Source organism: Camarhynchus parvulus, chromosome 3 (assembly GCF_901933205.1).
Source record: "Camarhynchus parvulus chromosome 3, STF_HiC, whole genome shotgun sequence".
NCBI lineage: Eukaryota > Metazoa > Chordata > Aves > Passeriformes > Thraupidae > Camarhynchus > Camarhynchus parvulus.
Window position 1 is genome coordinate 69,957,143 of NC_044573.1, and position 8,308 is coordinate 69,965,450.

The window sequence follows — 8,308 nt, forward strand, 5'->3', positions numbered from 1 at the left end:
TCCTATTTTTTACTGACCTGGCACCATTAACCTCTTCCTTGCTGATTAAACCATCAACAGCCAAAGGCTGGTCAGCAGAAGAGCTGGACCAGGAATAGATCTCAGCTAGAGAACCAGTTGTAGGATTGAAGTCCTGTTTGTTTACACAGTCACACGCAGATTTATTAGTACAAATTTTCTAAAACTACTCTTTCTTTCTAACCTTAGTAACATTACTCACTTCTTACTGTTTTTTTCCATAAGGTCTCAAAGCACTCTCCAAAAGGCCCTGTTGCATTCTGCCATTTCACACATGGACAAAGAACAGTCAGATGTTTAAGGTCAATACTTTTTCAACGTCAGCCAGGGGAAATTGATAGAGATAAGAAAATATTAAATACTTTTTAAGTCCAGCCAGAGCTCTTTCCACTTGGCCACATTCCTTCTAAATGAATGTAAATTAATAACAAAATATATGTGCATTTATACCTACAGAAAGAAATGTAAACTGGGTGGTCACAGCTTCAATATAAAATAACAAAGTTTCCCAGAGAGTACAAATCTTTGTTTCCTTTTTTTCTTAATCTTTCCCCTAAGAGTGTATTATGGAAACAGATGGCGTTACTCATGGAAGTAAGCACTCTTTGCTTTCATCAATTTGAAGGCAGAGGACTTCACATAATGCAGTTTGGCAATACAACACCAAGTATCTCACAAGTTAAATCCATATTCAATGCTAAACAACAGCTGTGCAGAATATTCAAACTGAAAACCCTTTGAAGTTTTCACATTTTGTGTCACTCAATCACTTCAGTTTACAAAACGAACATAAAACCTGGAGGACTTTGCTCCATACTGGGAAAGGTTTCAAGTGGGGGTAGTGCTTCAACCAAATTCTGTGTAGTGTAAAAGCCGCAAGTGATGCACTTATCCCACTGAAACATTGGGAAACACTGAACAAAGTGGTGCAAAATCCTCCAATGCATGAAAATATCAAAAGTAAAATATTTGAAGACGACAAAGTGATCCACAACAAAGCTGAAAACTTTCTCCTCATGTCTCACCAAGTAACTGGTGTTGAAACCTCTCTCAGTTGGCATTCTCTTTATTCTAATGATTCCATGTTCTGTGTCAGAGGGTACTGTGTAATCTGGTGATTTTTCTGGGATCAGCATGTCCAGTTGGGTTTAGCTGGTACCTTGTGCACAGGATGTTAATCCCTGTATTAGAACTACAGGAATTTGGAGTCACCTTGATCTTTGTACTACAGTGAAAGTCACATAAATGTTTAAAGAGACAAGTTTCACTGAGACCTTTGACCTTCACTGTCTTCTGATATCTGTAAAGTGAAACTGTTCTCCACTTGACTTGACTCATAAGTCCTCTTCTAACAGTTTTTCTGGGTAGATTTCTCCATCAGTTGGATGACGGTGGGTACTGGCTTTACTGTTTTCCACCCCTATCTTTCCATTAGTATATTCAATAGGTCTCTGGGAGTGCTTCTTAGATGAGAAGCTGAATTTGACACCTGAGGATACCTATCTCTGACCTCATTGGTCTTGGCCTTGAAGAGCAGAGACATCCCAGCTGGTTCAATGTGAGCAGCAGTATGTTTTTCCTATTATCTCACCCTTGATAATCAAGGGAGAATTGTCTCAATCCTACTGCTATATAGACATGAGTCACTTCAGGTTACAGATCCCTTTTAATCTGGATCTCCACTAGGTTCTTCCCTTCTGTTTTTCCTATTTTACTATCAACCTTCACAAATAATTTACATTGTCCTTAATTTCCACAGGAACCGGAATTGTTTCTCAGATTAACTTGTCTAGAAGTTCTCTGCCTGTCCTGTGGGAGTAACATGCTATAATGTTATCTGATTAAAAAAAAAAAAAGAATAATCTCAACATTCATCCTTAAAATGATACCACGAGCATTTATCACAACTTCCGTACTCCTCTCTGAGGGCAGGCAAAGGCAGTAGATTATAGGATGACAAGAGAATCCTTCAGCATTCCCCAGGTTCTTCTGTCCCTCATGGGCACACATCCTCTACACATGGCCCATCCTCATGAAACTACTGTTATAACTTACGTTGGAAAAGCCATTTTTGTTGCCAGAGACCTTTCCCACAAAAAAGATTGTTTCCAAGCATTGTCATGAAGCCTTTTCATAAAATCCACCTCTATATTAATAGTCTGAACCACATAAGGGTCAGAACACAGGCACTGCCACTCACATTTTGGACTAATCCTTGGTTCACTTTTGATCCAGGCCACCTGGATCAAACAATCCAGAACATTTCTGAGCATGGCTTGGGAGTTGGCAGGAGCTTTGGCCATTCCCAACAGGCAGGAAGGAAACATGGCTTGGAGTTTGATAGCGTGACCACAAACAGATGATGTGTTCTAAGAGACTCAACAGTGTTTCAGGAGTTTGTAATATCCTTGGTGAAGACACAGTGGCATGGGCTGAGAACTGAAAAAATAACCCCAGAGCAGACTGCCAGTGCTCCACATCTTCTCCTGCGACTCTGGCAAGCCTGATTACAGCTGCCCAGGAATGATATGGCATCCTGCAGTCTCCAGACTCCAGCACAGCCCAAGTTGCCATGAGTTTGTGCTCCCACCTTTTTACAGTGATCAGCAGGACAGACCATTCCTTCAGGAGCATTCAGCATAGACTGTGCTTAAGTTGGATCTGGAGAAGTCAATGAAAAAATCTTATTGGGTTCCCTGGCTCCAACATAACTCGTACAGATCAGCTTTCACCTCAGATTTATCATTGCCTTGGAGCAGAGGGTATTTCCCTTGGTTTTGGACAGACAGCAAATTACACAAAAAACCTCTGGCTCACAGATCACAAACTGGTAAAAAATCAAAGGGAATCAGAGGAAATGCTTTTCTGCTGAATGGGGATAATTAATCCCAAGTGTAATTTCACTGGCATCAGTGCAAATTCAACAATGGACTACATCTACCATTTGCAAGAAGAACAGGTTTGTGTTCTCCTTTCACAGGTACTTAAACATACATTTTCCTTTCCTCTTTTAAATCTTTTCCATTTGAGAGGGCTGTTTCAAGAGTAACCATATGCTTTCACATGCATTTTAGTACTCCAGCCAAAAATATCACCAGGTATTTTTTTTCACAGTGGTCCCAAGAGACTATCCAGTGACAAGTCCAGGTGTGCTGGGCAGTGCAGACAGCACTGGACTATGTCATCTAAAACAACCCAAGGAATTTACAAGGGCATTGAAGTCCAAGACAGTCAAATCTCCACACTCCAGCCTTTCTAGAATGTGGAGATTTGACTTAATAACTTGCTTCTAGGGCAAGAGACGCTTCCCACTGCAGAAAGCTCATACTGAAATTTTGCTGCAGTCATTGTCTCTGGGCACCTGGCTCACACATCACTGATACCTAATGTGGTAACACTACTCACCAGACCAGCTAGAAAGGATGCAGAGGAAGGAAGGAAACTTTACAGGTTTTTACAGCTTTTTTACAAGAGATTTGAAAATGTCAGAGTTCACCAGGCTGGGCATTGCCTGGACTGACAGCAGTGTTATGTGCAGAGCTGTGTGTGTGGGCATAGCTTAGTGGTTGTGTGCATCCAGAGACTACATAAAATAAGTATAAAAAATGGCTTTTCTAACACAAGTAACTTGCCTCAGAAACACCTCAGCAGAGGCAAAAAGAGACTAGAGCCCCCTTAGATTCCAAAATATTTTCAGTTTTTGCTGGATTATCCCCTTGTGAAGACTGACAAGCCAGCATCACCCTCCCAGCCTTACCCTGCCCAGCACTGGTGCTGTGCTCTGCCCTGTCCTGCACTTATCCCCTGGGTGCTGTTTCATGCACAGCCCTTTCCTGGTCATTCTCAATCTCAGGTATTGTTGTCCATGGAGAATCTCTTACATTTATTACTACACTGCAGGTAATTTCTTGCTTCACTTGCTAACCCCATCTTGGACATGCATAACTAATCAAATTCCCTTTTCCTTTCCCACAGTGAAAGGTAAAACAATTTTTTTTCAGTTCACTGAATCTATCCCAACACAGCACCCCAGCTCATCTCCACCTAATGCTCCTTCTGTAAAATGAACCTTCTGACAGCAGAGGAAAAGCAGCTTTGTTCATTAGAAGGTGTCTGATTTGAGGCAGTTTGGTTTTCACCCAAACAAGATTGCCACAAATGGTGCTGTGAATAACCAGGAGAGCTGAGAGCTTCTTCAGCTGGTTTAGGAAGCCAGTGTCCAGAGCTGCTGCTGCTTCTGTGGTGGAAGAGGCAGAGACTCAAAGCTTGTAAACCCCAGTTCTCAGGTGAAAGCCCTGCTGTGAGTCCAGAGGAAGGCAAAGTGAGACATAAGACAAAGCAGCAGTTTCTCTTTCCCACCTATTTTCACACAAAAGTACTGCACACAGCTGAGCCAGTGCACTGGAAAATAACGTTATGATTTCTAAAGGGCTTTTGCAAAACAAAGAATATAAGAAACATTTTCTCTTCAGGTTGGTCACTAGTCACTCAAAAATGAAGAGCAGAAATTGATTGGCTTTGTTAAAAATAATGAGAAGCCACGACTTTGAGCAATTTGATAATAAATTTTTGACTTGTTTTTCCTCCTGCATACAGAGGTTGAGATAATAGATATAATTTACTATGACAAACCACCAGCATTAATGCATTAATCAAGAAAAACAAATGGTCCCCCTTGAAATCTCCTGCCCACCTAGAGAGAGTAATGGGGTTATAAATGGAGAAAGAACAAATATTGACTCTATGAAATGTAAAGGTACCTGGGAGTTCACCCATCAGTCTTTCGATTACACTTGCCTTTCAAGATAAATGGGATTTCTTTTATAATTCATTTCAATTAGGTTTTTTAGCATCTCAGGAAACAGGAGGTTTCTTTAGGTTCCCAACTGTTTCTGAAGGACAGGACCTCCAGTTTCTGGAATAAGATTGATGCCTCCAACCCAAGACGTTTCTTCCAGTTTGAGATAAGTACTAAAGGAGCTGCCTGGACTCGTCAATGAGTTATTTATTTAATGGTGTTTCTGGGGCAGCTTTCTGTAAAATGGCTCCAGAACTCAGCCTCCATCACTCAGACCACAGAAACTTGGAGGCATGGACACCCCTTGACATCTGGACCCATACAGAACTCAAGGAGACCCAAGAATTTACTGCCTAAGGGAAAGACCTCTGGCATCATTTCCTGAACTTAACCTTACTTTGTCACACACTCTCCATAACTCTCCAAACTCATAACATCTCACTCTTTTACACTCTAAGCAATTATATATCTGTCTTCTACACAGTTTATTGGATTATTGGAGTAATTTCAACATTGTCTTCCATATGAGACACAATTCCTCTTTAAAATTTTGTACTAAATCTGAAAATTAGTAGAATCAAGTGTTTTGTAAATGCTGAGGTCAGCCAGTGTGGTTGTCCCTTCCGTAACCTGTAAGGGTGCCACGCATCCCAGAGGAAACTGAAATTCTGAATGGGGGCATAATCAAGAACAAGAGACAAGAAAAACAACAAAGCCACACAGCTCAAATTCTCAATGATCTGAAAACATCACAGATTCCAAGAGGAATTTAAAGGCACTTCTGACTCTGAACACAGAGCCAGCATCTACTGAGGCACTGGCAAAGCTACCAACAAACCAGATCACATTTCATATATCCCCTGCACCCTGACAGAAATCACTGGCACACGGTTTTTTTCCTCTCCCATACAAGTTATACAATAACAATTTACCCTCCAGGGCTGGAATGTAACAAAGGGAAAAGGAAATGGAAGAGCATGGGTGTGCATGAACATGGCAGTGATGTGCCACGGAAGCCATGCCTGCTGCCAGAGGCCCTCCAGAAGCCTCAGGCTCAGGGGAGCAGATGTGAGCCCTTTCCCAGCACTGCACAGAGGGGAGAGCCTGCACTGGCCTGGCAGGGTTAACTGTGTGTGGCTCCTGCTGGATGCAGTCTCCAAAACAACCCAGGCTCCAAAACAACCCAGGCTCCAAAACAACCGAGGCTCCAAAACAACCGAGGCCCGGGGCTGTTTTGACAGAAGGAGCAGAAGATTTTCCAGTCCATCGCTTTCCTGAGCTCAGTGCTGGGACGCTGTGTCTGAAGAACAGTTCTCCCTCTCCTCTTTGCGTGCTCTACAGTAAGGAAAAAATGTAATTGTGGATGCTCGATGACCACCTTAATGAGCAGCTGCTCTTTCCAGAAGGGTCTGGCACCTGAGGTCATTTTAAGTGACATTTTGGGATTTCTTTGATTATTTTCAGCGAGGTCAACTCACCTTAAGTTAACCAATAACTCATGTTTCATTAAAGGGAAGCTTCCAGAAAGACTAGAACTTAGATTGTTTCAAGGTTCTAATGAAATCCACTATACTCAAACCTTTCCAGAGTAGTTTATAGGGCTGCTTTGGTACCTGGGATAATAAGGACACAGAGGAATCCAGGCATAACCTTGTGTCTCTGCTCACACAGGTTTGCAAGAGAGCCTGAAGGATTCAGGTACATCTGGACAGTCTGAAAGGAGCTATGTCTGCTCCACCAGCCACTGCTGGGGCTACAGCAGCTATGAATAGCTTGCCAGGTTGAAAAGGGCACAATTTAGCTAGAAGATGAGGTGGAGAGGCCCTCCATGAGCCAGTCCCATTTCTTTTGTAATCTAGGGACATCCACCTGCCTCTTCGCAATTCCTAAGGGACAACAGACCAGATCTCCAGAGCAGCTTAGCCCCTCACAGATATCTCTTTTTCTTTAGAGACACAGCAATAATAACAGCAGGTGTTACCACTTTTGGCTGTGTTTCCTACAAAAAGACATCCATGTTCCCTTGGGCAACATGGAAACTCATTCCCTTCTTCACACCCTCTGACAGGCCACAGACAGCTGTGCTGCAGCTGCTGCAACAGGGCTTCAGGTGTTCAGAAGAAATGCAGACTGTTTTGGAAGGTGATACTGACAGCCCTGATCCTGGTGGTGCTGGGACTGAAGCATTGCATTCCTGGGGACATGAGCAGGTTAAATCCAGGTAAGTAGGTCAGCTCAGGCCAGTACAATCTGTTGGGCATCTCCACACCAGAAATGTGCACCCCTCCTTTACCTTCCAAATGCAGCATATGGTCTGAGAAGGTCTGTTCTTCAGCCTTTGTTACAAAAAAAAGCTGAATTAAAGCACAGAAATCAAAAACAGATGGCTCAGAGTGACAAAGAATAGGGGGAGCAAAACACAAGGTCTCCTTCCTCCTTAAACATTGGCCTTTTTTCCTCTAATGAGAGGGACCATCATTCAGTGAAATCTTTAGCAAGGAAGTGCAAAGAGGGATCAGTCGTACTGCTGACCTGGGAGAGAATCTCTTGACATTATTGATACATCAAGGGAGGGAGACACTGAAATGCTGATGTCAAAAGAGATTTGGGTTTGAAATAGGCTGGAGGTGGCAGTTTGTCCAGCTGGATAACTGAGGGTGTTTGGGGTGACTGTGAGCACTGCTGAACTGCCATGTTCAGTTTGGAAACAAATACTTCAAGAAGGGTGTTGAAATAAGGGAGGAGATTTCAAAGACACTAGCATGAAGGATGGCATTCAATGGAAGATCTTGGTCACATTCTACTTCCACAGATGAGAGAGGGTCAGGCTAAGCACTATTTACTACCTGTCCTGCTTTTCTTCCCAAAGAAACTCAGATTTGAGCAGTGAGGAACCATAAGTGAGCATCCTCAGGATTGGACAGGAGTGACTAGACATATGTTCAACTCAGTCAGAATTAATTCAGAGAAGTACCAAAGTCTGTTTGATCACAGAATAAGCTCAGTTGGAAGAGATCCTCAAGGATCATCAAGCCTACCATGTGCCTGAGAGCATCATCCAAACACTTGAACTCTGTCAGGCTGGTGCTGTGACCACTTCCCTGGGGAAGATCCTGTTCCAGTGCCCAACCACCCTCTGGGTGAAAAACGTTTTTCTAACATCTGACCTAAACCTTCCCTGACACAGCTTCAGGCCATTCCCTCAGGTCTTGTCACTGGTCACCACAGAGAAGAGATCAGTGCCTGCCTCTCCTCTCTCCACACCAGAAATTGTAGCTGCAGTGAGGTCTCCCCTCAGTCTCTTCTCCAGGCTGCACAATCCAAGTGCCCTCAGCCACTCCTCATGTGGCCTCCCCCCAAGGCCCTTCGCCATCTTCATTGCCCTCCTTGTTATATCACCTGAGAACAGTGATGCCTTTCATTTATGAACCTCACCCTATCCCAGTGATAGTAAAGTGATCCACATTCTCATAGATTTTGTTATAAGGCAAG